The sequence below is a fragment of the Bactrocera tryoni genome, chromosome 4 (assembly GCF_016617805.1).
Source record: "Bactrocera tryoni isolate S06 chromosome 4, CSIRO_BtryS06_freeze2, whole genome shotgun sequence".
Classification (NCBI taxonomy): domain Eukaryota; kingdom Metazoa; phylum Arthropoda; class Insecta; order Diptera; family Tephritidae; genus Bactrocera; species Bactrocera tryoni.
In genome coordinates, this window is record NC_052502.1 from 42,415,599 (window position 1) to 42,435,819 (window position 20,221).

At 34.9% G+C, this 20,221-nt stretch overlaps 1 protein-coding gene and 1 non-coding gene across 2 annotated transcripts in view; both read left to right on the forward strand.

Annotated features, from left to right (window-relative positions):
- Positions 1 to 630: 630 nt before the first annotated feature.
- LOC120774135 (otoferlin-like) overlaps positions 631 to 20,221 on the forward strand; it is a 129,042-nt gene continuing 109,451 nt past the window's right edge. The window contains exon 1 of the mRNA XM_040103520.1: positions 631 to 1,837. The gene's annotated coding sequence lies outside the window, so the exon portion shown is untranslated. The remainder of the gene's footprint in view (positions 1,838 to 20,221) is intronic.
- Positions 14,831 to 14,903, forward strand: Trnar-ccu. Its single transcript has one exon. It is a non-coding gene; the product is annotated as a tRNA-Arg (tRNA).

Genomic DNA, 20,221 nt, shown 5'->3' on the forward strand with positions numbered 1-20,221 from the left:
GTATCTAGATTTGGCGCCACCTTGCGAAAAGAAGAAACGACTGGCGCGCTGTTGTTAACTCGGTTATAACCGCGTAAGCGATGTCTAAGCCATTAGAGAGAAGAAGAAATTGTTGGAAATGCTAATTCGACTTCTTTTTGGATTAATCAACAATTCTTCAGGTTTCCTTGGTTTATTTTGTTTGTTGATTGGGCCTAGAAATGTGTTGAAATGCAATAATTATTTTCAATTTAATCATTAATTAAAGGAACATTTTTATTCTTGGGGAAAATTATTTATTAACAGCAACATACATATATCAAATTACTCACTTTCATTGTTTTGAAACATTTCAATTGTTCTCTGGTCTAATTGCGATTCTATGCCGCGTTGGCAACTCTCAAAAAGCTTCGGCAAGCTCACTATCGTCGTTGCTGTTGCATATAACATGAGTTGAAAACAAAGATTTGTTGTAGAAAGCTCTATCAGGCGCATGGCTTGGCGAAACAACAAATAAAAATAAAATCCGAAACTAAATAAACATTGTACTTACGCAAGGAAGCAACAACGTGCATGCGGCAGCAACAACAAACGCCAATATCCGCAGCAGCAGCGGCAACATTACAACGGCATCAATGGCGGCGCGTGAAAACTAACAACATACTCGTATAAAACGCAGGGATCGCAATGCACTCGACTCAGTTTGGAGTTGGCCAGAAATCAAGTCGGTACTCCGGTGGCCAGCAAAATCGTCAGTGATAGTGACAAAGCCAAAGCATTCAGCTTAATTAAATACTAAGCGCGCTTATTAAAATACAACAAAGTGTTTACATATACACATAAGTATATATGAGTATATATGTACATATATGAAATAAATAAGTGTATCCCTTAAATAAGTATATGTATACATGTGCATACAATTATAACAGTAAATATGCTTGTGCCATTGTTTACCAAAGGTGTATGCAAAAATAATGTTTTGCTTTGAAATGTGTTCAACGTGCAAAAATTTTAGAAAAATTCCGAAGATATATTGTTTATGATAATGTGGTCGAGCAAATAATAGAATAACACCACCAATGTAATGACTACATGTGGCGGGCTGAGGTCAGTGTCAGTGCTGAAGCATCAACGCAACGAGCGCAGGGTCAGAGGCTGCGCGTATTTTTGCGGTTGTGCGCTTTGTTTTCTTAACTGTGCTTTAGCGCCTATGCTTATGCTAAGGCAGCTTGTTTATTACCGTCAGTGTGTTGGTGCGCGTGACGTGTTGCCGTTATGCATAATTTATATTCATTCACATGTAACAATGTAAGCGTTGGATGTTTACAGCCTTGCCTCGTGAATTTCGTGCTGCTCACGCCCGCATCTAGCATGCCATTGAATTTTTATGTGAACCTGGAAAATTTGAAATGTGAATTTTATGCTCTCCAGCGGGAACCGTTAAATGATGAGAGTTGTGTGCACTCATGAGTAAATATAAATTTTTTGCAGTAAAACTTACCAATATAAATTTAGTCCGTCTAGTGTAGCCTAGCAGAGGATTTATTGAGTTAATGGCGCAGGATACTATGCGTTAAATATTTATTAATGTTATTAAAACGGTAAAATACAATATAAATAATAATATAAAAATTGCTTTCAGTAGTTTTAGTAAAAGTTTGTGTGGCTTACTAGTAACATAAATTACCGTTTGCAATCACTTAATTCCTGAATCAAATAGTACCGTACGTATAATCACATAGTATTAGTGGTAAATTTAAAGCAACCAATCAAAAGCGCGCACAATATATTTATCGATTAACAAATTGTAGTACTTTAATGCATTGCTGAAGTATGCTTATGCGGGCGGCTGAAGGTGAGTAAAAAATGGTTTCACTAATTCCTATAATCGTGGATTATGGTAGCTTAATGCTGCTGTGTGGCCATTGTTATTTTAAGCCGTTGCAAGTTGAGTGATATTATTGTACGCACGTGATTTGTTTATTTCTAGGTACAAAATAAATTAAAAATTTCAAAGCATAATCTAACTCTCTGATATGATTTTTACGTCAGTTATACAAGATTTGTCCCAAAAACCTAACATTATATTTCAATTATTAATTTGTATCGAACTTGAAAAAAAAAAAATCCTAAGACATATTAAGGGGGTATACTGGTTTAGAAGCCCGAATTTTAGGTATTTTTTTTGGCGCGAAAAAAAAATCAAAAATTATTTTGACTATCCGTTTTTTAATTGATTTTGAACGTTTTTGAAAAAAAAATTTTTTTACAAAACGGTGGTGGTTTGAAAAAAAGTTTCGTATTTTTCCTGTTTTTTTGTGCTTCGGGATTTTTTTAAAATAAAAATAAAAAATTCTTTCGTAAGCTCTTCGTAGTGCGATACTGTAATGTATAAGAAAGCTATGTGTAAAATTTCATGTGAATCGTGTGAGTAGAACTTGAGATATCATGCACACCGTTTCTAGAAAAGTAGTTATGAGAAAAGCGAGTTTAAAGTTTGAGAACTAGTTGCGCGCAGTCGGAGTCGGAGTTACAAAATGAGCTGTAACTCAGAAAATAATTTGAATTTCGAAAAATCCTCTTCGGAACATTTTCTTGAAGGGTTATACTACAAAAATAAGCAAACAAAAAATCGATTCTTTCGAATTTCTAAACCAGAATACCCCCTTAAGTGATAAAAAGGGTTTATGTTGTTCATTGTAAGTACTACGAATCATACTCAAGTTTATACGTGATTTATACCGTATTAAAATGTTCTTGCGGATTCAAATGAGGACAAAAAGCCAAGTCATCCAGAAGCTAGTAATTCTGCTGAATTTGTGGAAAAAGTCCTAATTTTACTAAAAGAATGTTGGCTTCGAGATTAGATATGAATAAAAACACTAAATACCAAAAAAGTGAAGCAGGTTTTGATGAAAAACGGACTTCCCTCATCAACCATCCTTTGTATTCGCCTAATCTAACATCATGTAACTATCTACTACTTACAAAACTCAAAACCAACAAGGAAGGCATATTTTATGATGATTAAGCAGAGCATTCTTATAAAAGACGTAAAAAAATCATTCAAGACATTATATATTTGTATGGCGACATTTTCGTCCCAAGGGCTAAATGGCTTATTCATAATTTTTCTGCTCTGAAAAAATATAAAGTAACAGAAACATAATTTAGAATTTTGCCATTTTATTTCAGAAATAAAATTAAAGACTGACTAAGATACCATTAAAGTTACAAATTATAGCAACGCATGCGTACTAAATTGTTAATAAATCCAATCAGATCCGTAGCTGAAAGTGATAAATTGTAATTAGCTCTAAAAAAATAACTCTTCTCGAGCCAATACCCGGGGTGGCTGAAGCACTTTCGCGAAGTGCTCCTTTCTGCGTTGGCGCCCTTCCGCCTGAACATTTTCAATCCCTTTATGCAAACAGAAAAAAATGGCGAAAGGACTGAAAGTTGACGAAGCAAAACCAAGAATCTGCGGCCGACAAACAAATCGCGAAAATTTCTGAGTGAGAACTTGTGAAGAATACTACAAGGTCTAAGTGTACATTCCTCTGTTGGAGACAGCAGATTTGAAAACGCGCTTTTCTAGAGAAGTATTTAATGGATTTCAACTTTGCTGCTTCCAGAAAAAGTATATGCTTTACAAAACAAAATAAATGGAAACTCCTATTGAATGCTGAATAGATAGATTCAAAGACCTTTTGAATAATGATAACGTCATACGACGCTTGAAGCTCAAAGTTGAATTTCATCACTGGCAGTGACATTGGGGGCAAAGGCAAAAGTCAAAAAACAACAAGTTACCGACTATTGCAATGGAAACGTTGAAGAACTGCGTTGTTCTGCACACTTCCTGTGACGAATGCGAGCGCTGAAGGCTTATTTTCAGCACTTCGGCGCATGAAAACGTGGCTGAAGACGAACATGCTTCAAGATAGATTTATCGGCCTGGCGTTGCTGCACACACTTCATGAAATTGAAGACAATGCAGTAGAAGTTCTTGAAAGATTCTCAAAACTTGGCCCACATCGCCCACATATTTTGTGAATTTTTTCTATTCAATCCACGCACTGACTACAGTATTATATCTACATTGCACGTCTACAATTTTTAACATAATAATCTTCTAGTTTTAAGTAAATGTTTATTACAAACCCAAATTTAGCGAAAACTTGACCCAACCACGCATAACTAATATCAGGATTTTCTAACATCCGATTGACTGCATATAATATATATGTGGTAAGTTAATGAAACCCAGAAACATTTTATTAGTATGTTATATGTGTAGCATTAGGGTGTTTTTTTTAACTATTAATTTTTTTCAGTCCCGTCACGAAATTTCTTGGAAATACACTAAAAAAAATTCCCCGAAAATTTTAGCATTTAACATTAAGAACTGGACCAAGGCCTGTAAAAATTTTCCATAGAAAATACACTACAATCGTGGGTTTTTATCTTTAAATTCCTACAGATCAGAGGTATTTTATGGCATTTGACTTTGACTTTAGGCGCATATTTCTCAGAATTGTTCTCTCTACAAAAGTGCCCAGTGCAACAAAGTCTTACCTATGGTTGGAACTCACACCGGCGAGGAAGTACAGGGCTCTAAACCCGATTTTTCCAAGAATTTCGCATTTTTTTGTATATATCTTGTAAATGACAGGAGCTATAGATAAAATGTACATGACTAATTTGTAGGAAATTTTATTTGCTATGAAAAAAGTTCGAAGTGAAAATCGCTGTCATTAATACTTCTTGAGATATTCGGCTTTTTAATTAAGGCTTTATAGAATTTTTATAGATGGTATGTATTAAAAAATCTATGAAAATTGCAGACAGCCTTACTTAAAAAGCTGAATATCTCGGGAAGTATTAATGATAGCGATTTTGACCTCGAACCTAGAAAAAGTCTTAAAACTTTCAACAAAATTAACTCAACGTATAATAATTCCCATTTAGTACTACATATACTCGTAGTATAATGATTTTCGTTTTTCTAACAAACCTTATGCCGGATATGACGCTGTGTATGATTAGAGTTATGCTTGGATTCCGACCTATGGCATTTACCTCGTTTTGATTCTTGCAATTTGAAAGAGTATAAAATTTTTGTTTGCACCGGAGCTTAGCCATTTCTTACTTGATCATATTGCAAATCTTTGAGTTATTTATAATATTTTAATTTAAAATACAGTTGAAAAGGTAAAAGCTATGCGATTATTCCTATGGCAACGCCACACAAAATACAGTAAAAGTTTTCAAAATAACACTGCAATACTAAAGGCTTACACTTATATAATAATACAGAGTATAATTCTCTTCGAGTCAGCAACAAATAACCATTAAATATATTAGGCTATGAAACCGTATGCGTGCAGCAGTTAGAAATTTATAAAAAACGTTGTCGAAGCAACAATTTTGAAGCTTAGAATGTGTATAGGCCTAAAATATCAACAAAAGTGACCTTTACGCTATTCATACTTGTACTTGAGTCAAACAGTAACACGCCCAAAATGCAGATGGAATACTAGTACACAACTCATAAAAGTTCAATCGGATACAAAACACGCCTACCTTCAACTCACAACATTCCAAAGTTTTATATTTATTTATTAGTTACACTATATCGGGCAACATTTTACGGAATAAGCCAATATTTTATATCGATTATTTTAAATAATCTCATAATTATCAGCTCTGTCTCAAAAATTTCTCATACAAAATATTACAATTTTGACACCGGGTCAGGTTATGCTAACGAAAAATTTTATTAAAAGGTGGTTTGGCACCATACTTCATAAATGCTAAGCACAACATTCACGTTTAATTGTGTTAAGGAGGTATTCTGGTCTAGAAATTAAAAAAAATCGATTTTTTTTTTATTTTCAAAGTTTAACTATTCAAGAATATGTGTAGAGAGGATTTTTCAAAATTCAAATTATTTTCGGAGATATAGGCATTTTTCTGAACCGGCATCCAAACTGGTTCGGCCGGAACTAATCGAACGAAAGGACTTTACGCGAAACTTTAAACGCGTTTTTCTCAAAACTGACTTTTTCGGAACGATACCCACGATTTCTCAGGTTCTACTTGACCGATTTACTTGAATTTTTTATAGAGTCTTCTTTATAGGCTTGCCTATGGTTGGAACTAGCCCCATCCCCAAATTTTATTTTTATTATTTTTGAAAAATTCGAAGTAGTCAGAAAAAGTGATACAAAAAGACTTCTTTTTCAGGCTGTCGCCATTTTGTGGAAAAAATCTTTTCCCACTTTTCCGTTGTTCCGGCCATTGCGACATTATTCTAGATTAATAACCTTTTTTTATTGGTTTCATATAACTAGGAGGGTTGAAATCATGGGTATGGTGACGTGGAAATTTTTAGAGACCCCCCCCTCGTCAGCTCATAATTTTTTAAATTTTTTATTTTTTTTAGTTTCTAATTTTTTTCTGCACTCTTCTAAAATTAACAAATAACTAATAAAAAAATGTATAGTAAAAATATTAATTGCCTTTTTTTACGACACTTTAAAAATTACCTGAAATTCATGTTTCTAGACCAGAATACCCCCTTTAGGGCATATCCCTCACTAACCGATATGTACGGTACAAAGTCAATGGGAAGAAAATAAATCTTAATATTAGACACATAGCGACAAGGAAAGTTCTGAACCAGTTGCACAAATTTTTGACACCAAGTCACAAAAATATGTGTCCACCACCATATATGGCATAAGATTAACCTGAAGCGCTGATATTCTTGCAAACGGTATGTAGTATATTTTTGAATCACAGTTTCGAAGTATGAAAGGTACAATTTTTACCAATTTTGGTTGACTTATTGTGAAGTAAAATACAGCTTGGTTTCAAAATGACATCGTATGTGTATATAAGTGGTTATGATTGTGTGTACACTAGCTCTTAACCTAATAATAAGGCAAAATCGGAGGCTTAAACTCAGTTTTGAGATTTAGGGTCGGAAATATTATGCCAATGTAAAGTGTAGCGATTTTGGTAATTTCAAAAAATACTAAGTGCGGAGTGTGGGTATAAACTGTATCCAATTTTCAATTTGGTGATGTCCATGTTAATCTTCCAGAAATAATAAATAGCTACAAATACTTACAGAGATGTACATTCCAGATTAATTATCAAGCTATCTCAGGCGAGTCACACACTGGAAAGCAAATCGTGACATTATCATGAACATTTTGATATATATAAGCCTACAGCTGACTGTAGAAATCCCACATGACAACACATATTGCAAAAATCGCCATTATTTAGACAGATAATATTTAAGTAACCCTTTTTCATTATATTCTTCTTTATATTGTATGAGTGCAAGCATTAGCGAACGGCTCAGAATATTCTGCCATACAATACAATTATCTTTCCTAAGCCAGCAAGATAATCAGATTATCCTTAAGATCCCTTTGTGCCGCATGTGCTTCTGCTTTTAAATTTGATAACAATCAAATATTGTCGACAAAACATTAACAAACAGCCATTAATATTTATACGTAAAATGTACACAAATCAAATGCACGATTCAATGGTTTTCAATCAGCCGCTTTTACACCTGCTGCGCTATCAGCAGCTATCGGCTGTTCAATGAGCGTGAGATTGTATCCCAATAAAATATCCAATAAAGCCAGTTTGTCAGAAAAATAAATGTTCATTTTGTATGTATGTATGTACGAATTTTCAGGGAAAACCTTAATGTGAAAATAAAAGTGCCTTTTTCATCTCTTCAATGCTCTGTAAACAAAATAAAATTGAAAATGCTTTAAGATTTATTCAAAGATTAACTTCCTCAATTTTGAAATAAATAATGTTGGTGGTGGAGAAAATATGTCCTCTTACTTTGAAGTATAGCACATAAAATATTTATTTACATAAGCTGAACACGAAAAGTCGAAGACTTAGTTCAGGCTTTAGAACAGTTCAAGCACATACAAATTTCAACGTGTTTCTTTTGAGACTGAATTTTTCATGTAACTGCTTCAAATTATAACTACAGCTTCAGTTCTTATTTTTAATTATTATTACAACAATTCCTTAATTGACAAATTACTTCTCATTCCATTTAATCTTCTTCGCAAGTTCGTTGTTTTATTAAAAATTAACTAAATTTAAAACATGCGTTATCTGCTATCGAGGCGCATCTGGTTTAAATTTCCATTTCTTATTTTGTACAATTTTTTTTATCGACAGTAGAGACCTTCATGAAAATTGTGATTACAAAGAACTCAATATTTCTATTTTGAATCAAGATGTCAAGTACTTTTTGTATACCATCAGTAATATGTTTGATAAAGTCCCACAAAGAGAAATAGTATTCCTTTAGACTACATCCTCCCAAGATTAAATTTCAAAGGTACTTCCTGGTGAGTATACCCTCCGACACAAATGAAGAATATATAGCGAAAGAAGATACTATCTCAATCTATAATGACGGGTTCAAAAGGGCCGCGGAGTAGGGGTGGGAATATACTCCCAGGATCTTGATATCTCTCTCTTTCTCTATCCGCTTACCAAACTCAGCTAGCATTTACCAAGCGGAAGTACTAGACATAGAGCAGATCTGTGAAGCTCTATTGAATAACTATGGATAATACAGAAATCATTCATGTGTACAGATAGCCAGTCGTTAGCCTTGTCGTCGACAAAGATTAATACCAAAGTAGTCAACAATGCAGGAAGGAAGAAATGGAAATTTAAGCTCACTAGAAGGTCAATTGCAATTGTTCATAATCTGAACTGGCTAAATCCGGAGTCTCTCTGAACGAATCCGAGGCAGAGCTAATACATAGCATGTCGCTAGGAGCTTTATACCGATTTCAAGCAACTAACTCAGAACTGATGGAAAACTCTAACTAGGAGCAAGATAACGAAGTCGATATAGAGTAAGTTTTACAAGACAAAAACTAAGTACGTATTACAAAAAACCAAGAAAAGTATAAACTGACAGATACTATACGGGAATTAGCCATTTGGAGAACAAGCACCAAGTTTAGCGCTGCCTTATAAAATTTTTTCCGCACCCGCAAACTAGAAAGGAATAAACAAAAAGTTTCTTATTTCTCTGGGAATTCCCAGCTCTCTATTAATAGACTTGACATAGAATGCTTGGAATCCAGTCCAAACTTTAATGTATACTACTAAAAGCATAATGTACTTCTACTTACCACACATGGCACATAGATAGGGGCATATGGAGATTTAGTTGGTCACTCGAGGGCTAGCAAATTACTGTTCCACGCGACTTTTTTGACATTTTAGACATATAATTGGGTATTTTGTTTTGCCCAAAAGTTACTTCCATAATCGAATTGACGATGTCAAAGCAGCGATATGTCCTTAATCGGTTTTGACAACTGTGGCTTTCTATTTATTATTTTATTAGCTCTTGTTTCCTCGGATTATAATATCTTCTTCAAATAATTGCCAGTGAAACTCTTGAACTTTTTAAATAACTTGAAACATTTGGCGATTCATTAGCTTCTTCATTTTGGGTCATGCATGTAAGGAACTTTTACGCAAAAGCTTTCGAATGTCTTCAAGAGTTACATGTAAATCTAGACGTTTCGTAAGACTCGATTGAATGTCTTCCTTATTTGTTGCCTCTCTTATTTGATAATTATGGTTTGAGTTATATAATAATGCCAAACCAGTATACAAGCCTAAAGATTCAAGCCTAGATATTTCAAAAATTTACTAAAATCTAACAAGTGAATATTATGTCAAGTATTGTACTGTAATTAATTCAGGAATCTCGAAAACCAGAGACTGAACTATATCTTAGGGAGGGATCTGTTTTATGTTCTTTCACATTATAGCAAAATTTCATTCAACAACATTAAAAATTTGCTCTTAAATTTGAATATTAATTCTATTCTAGAAATTTAATGACACTAAGTAGTGGTAAACATCGCAAAAAATAAATTCTTTATAACAAGTACTCCGACTTTTTTGAGCCATTTTATTCTTACAACTTTGTTGATTGGCACGTTATAAAAACCTTTTGTTCTAAAACATCCGAGTATTACACCAAACAATCGATAAGAATATTCATATCTGTTCAACATTAACTTTGTTTGTTGAGATCGTGACGCCACTTACTTGCGTAACATAAGTTCTCTATAGCAGATCAACTTCTGAACGGTGCTTATAAAATATTTTTTTCATCTTTTCTTACAAACGTGTTTGTTTATACCATTATTTTAGCTTAAGTTTCTTAAAGCCGTAATCGATAAAAACCGAACTGTTGCACACAAAAGCCATTTGAACGCATAAACCAATAATCACAATGTCATAAATTAAGAAATAGCATTCATTATTTTCCGAAGAACTCATCAACACTTTCGTTTCCAATATCCATTCCGTTCAGCAAATGCGCTGCGACGGATGGCAACGTGCCCTGAATGCCTTCAATGAAAACAATTTCGCAAACAATTAATTAAAAAGCAATACAACGAGCACCAGCAGCAATAAAAACAAAGCTACATTCCGAAAGTGACAAAGCAAAGCTTATGCCAAATAGTTAGCCGCAAGCCGTCCGCTGTCTAACTCTTGTTTCGCTAAATTAATGACTTATACGAGTACACAAAAGTCAGACGGCTGCACAAATTCCCACCGCCGCCCTCAGCCACACGTACGCCAGCTTCTCCGTGATGATCCAAGTACTCTGCGCCCGCATATTTTGCATTTTGTTATTCCATTTAGCTGAACTGAATGGGTCAGCACCAATTGCTGTGCCACCAGCAGCAGTCACCAGCCGACGGCAGCACGAAACTCAACTCGAATATGCTGCCTTTTCACTTGTTGCCACTGCCGTCGCTGCTCCTTCAGCACGCAACGCTTACACATTGCAACATGAATTGTCTATTAACCCGCTCGTCGACTGGATGGAGGAGCGGGCAGGAGACCAAACGAAAAGGCACAATTCGAGAATGCATAATGAAGAACGCAAAATGAGCACGATCCGGCGAGTGAAAGCAATAAGCAAAGCGATTTTAGGCAACTCGGCATGACACTCACATAAATGGGCAGATAGGCACGGGTGCCACGGGGCGTATGAGTGTGCACTTGAATTGAATTGAGTGTCATTAAAGTTTAATGCAGCGTGAAAGCGGCTAGGTAGCTGCAAGAGTTTTAGGCGCACGCTTTGTGTCGGAAGCGCAATGCAAATTTCATGCAATATCAGAGCACTTTATTGCCCATGAATTATGCACCCAAGGCTCGGGCGTTAATTGAGTTTTAATAGCGAGTCGAAAAATATATAAAATGATGCTGAAAACTTTGTGCTTGCCGGCATGCTTAAAAGTGTAAATTAAACTAATTAAGCTGAAGGATAATATTACTACTCATTGCCATATTGAAAATAAATAACATAATTGAATAGTTTAAAGAAGCGCTGCTGTGCTGTGCAAACACCCTCGGCACGCAACAACAAAAGCAGTGCCGCACAAACAAAACACAGGCGAAGTGCTTTCTCTGCTGGCAGCTCTTCAATAATTGTGCATGCTCATATCTCCACATACCGACACACATACGAATGCATAAGCATCTATAAATATAACATGTGTGTATGTATGTATGTATAGAAGTGTATGTACGCAGCTTCCGCGACAGCTTGCTCGCATCGAAGTGTAGCCACTCAGGCGCATTGAGTGGCAGGTGAACAGGCGTATTTCCTACATTTTCATTAAATGGTATCCGCAATACTGTTGTAAGGGTCCATTTGTGTTGAGTATGTGTGATTAAGTGAATTTGACGAAGGTACGCAGTTTATCTCCCAAAAGAAGGCGAAAAACAAAATGTGGCAATGACGAAGTAATAAATGGAAGGATAACAAGAAATTATTTTTTATTATCTGCGAGAGTGAGAGACAAGCGCTCATACGAAGCGGAAGCTATTTATGACCTTGATAAATGTAGAAACAATCTATAAGTAAAATTAATGAAAAAGTTAGTTTGACAATAATGAAGGAAACTTAATTTTGAATGACAGTAAAACGATGCTGAACGATAGCTGGCCTAAGATATGAAAGGAAAGAGTTAGAGTCAAATTCAAATTTATTTCATTTCTTCTTATAATATATGTATTTACAGTGACTAATGTATATAAGTTAAGAGTACAGGCGATTTTGCCACGAAAATTTGAGTTTCCGAAGGCTCAATGTAAGAGCCTAGACTGATCACCATGACACAAATCACACGAAGGCGCAAATGAAAACAAGGGCAAAATTACATAAAAGAGAATTAATTACTTTTTCCTGTCAACCAACCTCGAAAGAATGCTCATGGAAAAAATAAATAAAGAATATTATGAGGTAAACCACTCAGCGTACCACAAATATGTTATCGAAAAGTTGGAAGGCCGTTATAATATAATAATTATTTGCGGCGACAATTTAGAACGTGACTAGGCTGAGCGTCAAAATCTAATTGTGAGGAATACATAATTTTCTTTAAAAAATTACTAACCTCATATGATATTGACATGTTTCCCCTCGAGTCCAAAAGATTTGTGGGTTAAGTACAGAGATGACAAGTCTGAGGATGTTTTGCATCTGGTGCGCCACCAAACTTTAAATCCTACTACGAGCGACTGCAGAAATTTACAATGAAACATTGATCATGATAGTGGATATATGTTTATTGATGGCAAATAAGGTATTGTCGTGTTTAGAAATGCCGGCACCCAATCCTCATATGCAACATGCATTAAACCCCAAGGACCGCCGAAACAGTTCGTACAAATGTTCCAAAATTAAATCAACAACAAAGAATAGCGTACGACACTTTGATAGAAGCTGTGAACAAAGATCTGGTGCAATTTATTTTCTTGCTGCTCCCGTAGGAACTGGAAAAACGTTCATAATTTCACTGCTTTGGCGAGGATCAGCTCGTGAAATGATGTAGCTCTAGCGTTGGCTTAATCTGGAATAGCCGCGACTCTGCTGGAAGAACCAAAACTAATTGGATCGGATTATTGTCAGCTGCAAGATTTTTATTTATGTACCTGGCATTTCCCTGGTTTTGATCCTGGCAAGTTGCAGAGTATGAAATGTTCGATTACACCCGAACATAGCCCTTCCCCATTTATTTATAGATCATTTTATTATATTTATGATAAACTTACCATTTTGCATCGAGTCTCTTTGTGATAAGACTGGTAAGGCCGCCAGGCCACAGCGGAGTCGCAGGAAATTGTAAAACCGATGAGCTAGCAAGGAAAGGCACCCTAGAAAAGCTTTCAGTTGAATGGGAGCGGGTCGGTGCACCCGAATCCTTTTGTCTTCTAATAATAGATAGCTGGGCGTCGCGGGAGCTCGGCCAAGGCTCGGCCACCTAGTTGTGGAGATTTGGCGATCAAGCTGTAAGACTGGGAATCTAACCAGACGCCATCTGCAGAAGCTGTATAAAAGAAGATGAGGTGGAAACAACTCAACATTTCTTTCTTGACTCTCCAGCGTTTGGATGAAGGCTTAACTCTGGATCAGCCATCTTACCCACTGTTTCGCTCCAAATAGTGAAAGCCACACTTTTTTTACCTTTGACCTCGTGTTAGTTTTAAGAATTTGATATACCGAAAACAATGAGGTCGTTTAGTATTTAAATTTTCATAAACATCTTTTGAACATATACACTCACATTTAGCTTGTTGAATATTTATGTTTCTTTGAAAGACCAGATTGACGGACTACAGTTTCATATTCCCTACATTTACATAAGAATTTAAATTTCAATGTTTTTGATACGAATCCTTTTTGTATCCTATTGTATGTATGTGTATAAATATTGATGGTTAAGGTTATGACACTGTCGGAGTTTGAGACTTTCGTTACATTTGCTAGAAATAAATATTTACATACATACACGTTTTTTTATGACTTCATAAGATATGTGATGACTAAAAAGTATGTAAAAGACGCTTACGGCCTTTCTGAAAAGTGGCATATTCATGCTTTGGAAATATCGTTATTATTTTTTGCGCAACAAAATCATGAGTTATTGTGCTCCATATGTACGTATGTGCGTTATGCTCCACATATGGTAGACACTAATATACATATGTATGTGAATATTTCATATAAAGCCATTGGCAGAAAGAAAAGACATTTAGCTTTTGTGGAAATGATGAAGAAGTAAAAATGTCCAAATCATCTGAATAAAGAATGAAGCCATTTCTTGGTCTTCATTAGACTGGCCTCGTGGTGTTCACATCGTTTGTAGTCGTATTGATTCAGCAAATGCTTTTAAGCCGCAAATAATTCTGTCATGACTGTCAATTCGGCACACAGCACTCGTCAAGTGAAGTATGGTGTCAAAGTGTCGGTCGAGGAGACCCTTTATCGAGCTTAAAAATTAATATTTTGGTCAGGTACTTTTATCTTCAACACGTTTACAAAATATAAGCTTAGAGTTTTGCAACAAAAAAATTAAATTTTCTTTGAGATTAATAATTTGGAATTCAAAATTCTTAAATTATTTCACTTTGAAATGATTACATCTGATTACACATTATCACACCTTGTCGTTTTGTGTTGTTGCCGCACAATGTAATTAATTGTGGCTGCCAACTCGTATCCACCTCTTATGCGGCATCCGTTGTGCTTTCAGCAATACCGCGTACAACCGAAAATACGCTTTCCATTATTTCCTTTAAAACATCTGTGTAAATACAGGTGAATACTTTTGACTGTATACACCTACTCTTGTTTAGTTTATATATGAACATTTATCCATAAATATATCTTAGTGAAATATATATGTATATTTGCAAATATTGAACGTTTCTCTAATCAGTTCTTATGTGCTTATATATTGCCCCAGTGGCCCAATGGATAAGGCACCGGCCTCCTAAGCCGGGGATTGTGGGTTCGAGTCCCATCTGGGGTACATAACTGTAAAGTTCGATTTTTTTGAATAAATTACTTGACTATTGTTAAGGTCATTGACATGGTATAAAGCAAATAAGTAAAGATTCAGATGATTTTTGATGCTCTTAATGGATTAAGCTAATCCCTGCAGGAGACCCCCTATAAACATATGTATGTACACTAGAGTGATTCAAAAAAAAATTTTTTTTTTCTTTTCGTACTTGGAAAAATAGGTTCTTAGACACCTCTAAGAAAGCCTCTCCAAACATGAGTTTTTAATTGTAACGGGAAGGTCCTCCTACATACAGTTTTCTATTTTTTCTTATTATCAGATTGAAAAATTTATATCTCGCTTCCAACTACTTGAAAAAATATCTTGTTCCTTGGATTTTGTAGGAAATTGAATGCTCTACAAAAAAGGTCTATGATGATTTTTTCGTAAACCCAACCGTTTAAAAGATATTAACGGTTGAAGTTTGATTATTTTTGGGAAAATTTTTTATTTCTTATGAATTTTATAACTCAATGAAAAAAATCATTATGAAAAAGGTTTTTGGAGAGGCTTTCTTAGAGGTGTCTAGGAACCTATTTTTCAGAGTACGAAACGAAAAAAAAAAATTTTTTTTTTTGAATCACTCTAATGTACATATAGTATAACAACATGAAAAAAATGTAATATGTTTGTAAACTTGAGTTGTGAGCTGATTTAGCATAAATCATAAATATCTGAGAAATTTTAATAATGTATGTAGACATTTTCACAAAGGTGTTTTTATATTCTTCCATTAGCGCTAACGATGTTAGGACTTTGTGGCTGATAGTAAAAACAAATGGCACTCGCTTACACATCTACATGGTCTACATATATACATAGTATGTACAGATTTTGTGAAATTATTTATTTTTAGGTAAATGTAAATTCCTGCACTCAAATTGAGCGATGGAACATTAGAATGGTCCTTAAATACAGGAATATGTACATATTATCAAATCACTAAATGTCAGCATATACTATATTTATCAAACTCTGTGGCAATAACACTTAAGTCAAAAGTATAATTGATAGTTCCTGTTGTGTATGCTACCAAAAAATTTAAATTTTTTCCTCGCCATACCAGAATAGTTATTAACATTGTCAAAGATATCACAAAAACTCTTGAAAGCATTGCAGTCGCTAAATTTTATAGAACCTGACAGAATCTCCTTTATCTACATATGTATATCTCAAATACAAAATTTATATATCAAATCATACACAGACTTACTTAGCCTTAGAGAATTGAAAAGTGAGTCCCAAAAAAAATAATATTTATGGTTCGCCCTAATGCCCAAGCATAAATAAGCTGCCTTCTAATACTCGCCAAAACACATGCGCCAATTTAATAAACGTGTATGCGTTCGGCCTTGTTTACTTTTACATATGTAAATATGTATCATACATATGGTGGGTATATTGATGCCTCTGGCAATATGTATACCATCAAAGTACTTTCAAAGGAATGCAAGCGAAATGTATGCTTTGTTGCAAACTGAATTGTAAGTTGGGCATTCAACGTTATGAAATCCCTAAACCATGCCAATAGTACGCAATGCCAAATAGGACGTATACATGTAGTATATGTTTTTATTATATACCATATACCAAATTTGTATGCAGTGACGGCAAAGTTCTGGAATAAAGCTGAATAATTATACACCAAAATTTGTTACAATGGTAGGCAAATCAGCCTTCGCTTCTGCGTAGTGGTTGCTGAATCCAGAAGAATCGTGGTAAATATCAGTAAAACATTCGAATTTGTGAGCTATATACAAGGTCTGTCGCAAAAGAAACAGAACTTTTTAAATATAATTGTTTCTGGTGGCGCCACCTTTTGGTGGGTATATGAAATAAAAAGGTTGATCTCTTGTTGACATTTCGGAAAAATGTTAAGACAATTGGATAACTACAATTGATGTTATCGATCAAAAAGTGACAGCAGCTTTTGGTCATCGGTCGTAAAATGCAAAGAGCAAATATTAAATTTTGTTTTAAACTTTGGAAAACGTTTACTGAAACATTTCAAATGATGAAAAAAGTTTATGGTGATCAGTGCCTATCCCGTAGTAATGTGCATGATTGGTTTAAGCGATTCCAAGAAGGTCGTGAGGACCTCTGTGACGATCAGAAGTCGGTCGTCTTCAGAAGTCAAAAATAAAGACAATGCTGATTTGTTTTCACGATTCCGAGGGTATTGTACACCGAGAGTTCGTCCCACCTGGCCAAACGATTAATGCTGTGTTTTACATGGTGTTATGAAGCGTCTTTTGTCACGCATTCGTCGTGCTCGACCACAATACCGTGAGGCAGGGTCCTGGCGCCTGTTGCACGATAATGCGCCGTGTCATCGGTCGACGCTTGTCACTAATTTTTTGACAGAAAACTCCATATTAACCATTAATCACTCACCCTACTCACCTGATCTGGCACCCTGTGATTTTTACCTATTTGGAAAACTTCATTTGCCCATGAAAGGACACTGGTTTCAGGACATTTCAGCTATCCAAAAGGCGACGACCGATATTCTCAAGGGCATTCCGAAAAATGACCTTAAACACTCATTTGAAATGCTAATTGACCGGGCTAAACGCTGTATTGAAGCACAAGGAAACTACTTTGAATAAAAAATATAACTTTTGAAAAATATTAATTTTTTGTTGTTTTTTTAACAGTCCTGTTTCTTTTGCGACAGACCTTGTATAATGCAATGTACAATTTCCTGCTACGATCCTATTACTAACTAAAACAGTTTAACGAAGCCTCACGATGCTTAACCTTCTTAGGCTGAAACTATAGTTTCTGTACACATGATTAAGGGATTATATACAGTTAGAATTTTCGAAAAATCGATGTTTTTTATTTTGTATTCTTAATGTTACAAATATACATATACTTAAAAATACACACAGAAAATTTTATATCGTACCGGTGAATATTTTCAAAGTTACATGCAAAATTGAAAAGGCGTTTCAGAGTGCTTCGGACTACAAAGGCAAACTTTTTTTCTCAAAATGGTGTTTTCAAAGGCGGTGACCAACATTACTTGAAAACGGCTAAGCCGATTAGTCTCAAATTTTAACACGCGCTTCTTCAATATATATTTTTTGTAATTAATCGAATTTTATCACCGATAAATATTGTTTTTTATAAACAATTTAATGTCGAAATTTTGATAAAAAATCGATTTATTTTTTTTTTGAGAAAACGTCAAGAAGTCTTATTTTGCTTATTCCTTCGATTAATTACTTAAAAATATATTTAAGAAAGTATTAAATATGAGCAGTTCACATGCATGTAAGGATCAATGATAGTTCTTGCTATCTATAGAAACCTTGTATAAAATATATATGACAATACCTAAAGATCATGTGTTAGCTACTAGATAAAACTATCAGAGTTTTTGGCAAAAGTTTCCATGAGTTTCTTAAGGTCGAATTGACAAAACTAACTGAAACTTTTATGGCCGTGACATCGTCTTTCCTTACACCTATGTCTTAGTTGCTCTTCTCTCTTTGGTACAACGCTTGGAAATGCTTCACGCTTTCGAAAAAAATCATCGTCTCAGAGAACGCCCATGTCTGGCGTAATGGTTTTACGAATAAACAAAATTGTCACTATTGGGCTGAATCAAATCTTGCCATGATTCAGAAAACACAGCTTCATTCCCAAAAATTAACCGTTTGGTTCGGATTGTAGTATGACGGCATCATCGTGCTTTATTCTTTTCCAAATGAAACAAGAAATGTCGTTGCCGTTAACAGCGCAGGTTATACACGGTGTTTACACATTTTTCTCCCGAATTTGGCGAAATCTACGAGGACGATCTCTATTACCAACAAAACGGTGTGTCGCCTCATTTTTCACGTCTAAACATGGATACGTTACGTGCAAAGTTTGGCGACCCGTTAATTTCGAGAAATGGTCCATTCAAATGGCCGCAGAGATTATGGGATTTAACGCCTCTAGATTATTTTCTCCATCAAAGGTTTACCGCAATCTACTAGTAACTTTCGAGGAGCTCGAAGACAAAATTCAGCGTACTATAGCCGAAGTGCCGCAACAGGTCATCGAAAATTGTCGTAAACGGATGGAGGTATGCAAAGCCGTGGTTGAACGGCATTTTGTTCAAATCATAAATGGCATAAAATTAGCTGTATAACCAAAAAAGGAACCTATTTTCACCAAATTTAAGTGTTTTATTTCGTTTTAAAATCTCGTCTTTTTTTTTTTCTAGGATGTATGGCATCACAAGAGATGTGATTTATTAAACATTCTATTAGAGACAAGTACGTCTTACTGATTTTATTATGAATCATCTCCTTGTGTATGATCTTTGAATCTTGATTTGTCGGTAAAATCGGTAACGACCCGAAACACAATAGAACGTTAGCCAGGGTATCGTTTCGGTTCATACTTCTATATTTACTATAGGTGCGTGGCGTTAAGATGATAGAGAATCTGTGTGAGAAATTCTTAGATAAAACCCAGCAAAAATCCAGAATTTTGTTCAACGACAATGTAGTCTTTGGAAAAATACCTTTGACTATTGGTTTTTAGACTTCACAATTTAAAGTATGTAAAATGACTTTGAATGACTTATGCTTTCTAAAAGCTAGATTTTATTAAAAACATAAAAGTATTTAAAGTCAACTCTTTGAGTTATTATTTCGAACACAGCTGAGTGCAGTGACCCTCACTCTCTTTCTAAGTTTACCAAGACGAATTGCTTCAATACATAAAGTTATTCGTGTATTTCTTTAATTTTTCTACAAGAGCAATATTTTCTATGTGCAATATATACTTTCTTACAGATGTAAACTAATTAGAGTCAGAAGCAAACAGGCTTCATAGGCTCATACATACACATTAAAAGTGGAAGTGTCGTTTACAGTTAGTTTCCTCATGGATATATTTGCGAGGGCGATCCGATTAATACTTAAATTACAAAATAGCAAGAAAATATTATATGTTAACTGCGTTTGTACCGAATTTTAATAACCTTCGCAAGTAAAAAAGCTTTTAAGCAAGTACCTGATTTTGCTCGGGCAGTTTCTATGGCATCTGTATGACCTGATATCGGCGGTACCGACAAATAAGCAGCTTATTGAGGAAAAAACGTGTAAAAGTTACATATCGATATCTCAGAAAGAAAGAATTTTTAAGTATAGTCTAATTTTAGCTCCATACACAACTTTTATTTCGTATGAAAAAACGTTTTCTGGAGGTCTATAAAGTACTAGTCGGCATTGAATTGGTTAAATAATTTAGCAGAATAAAGCCCTGTGACTCCTTCGTCCTTC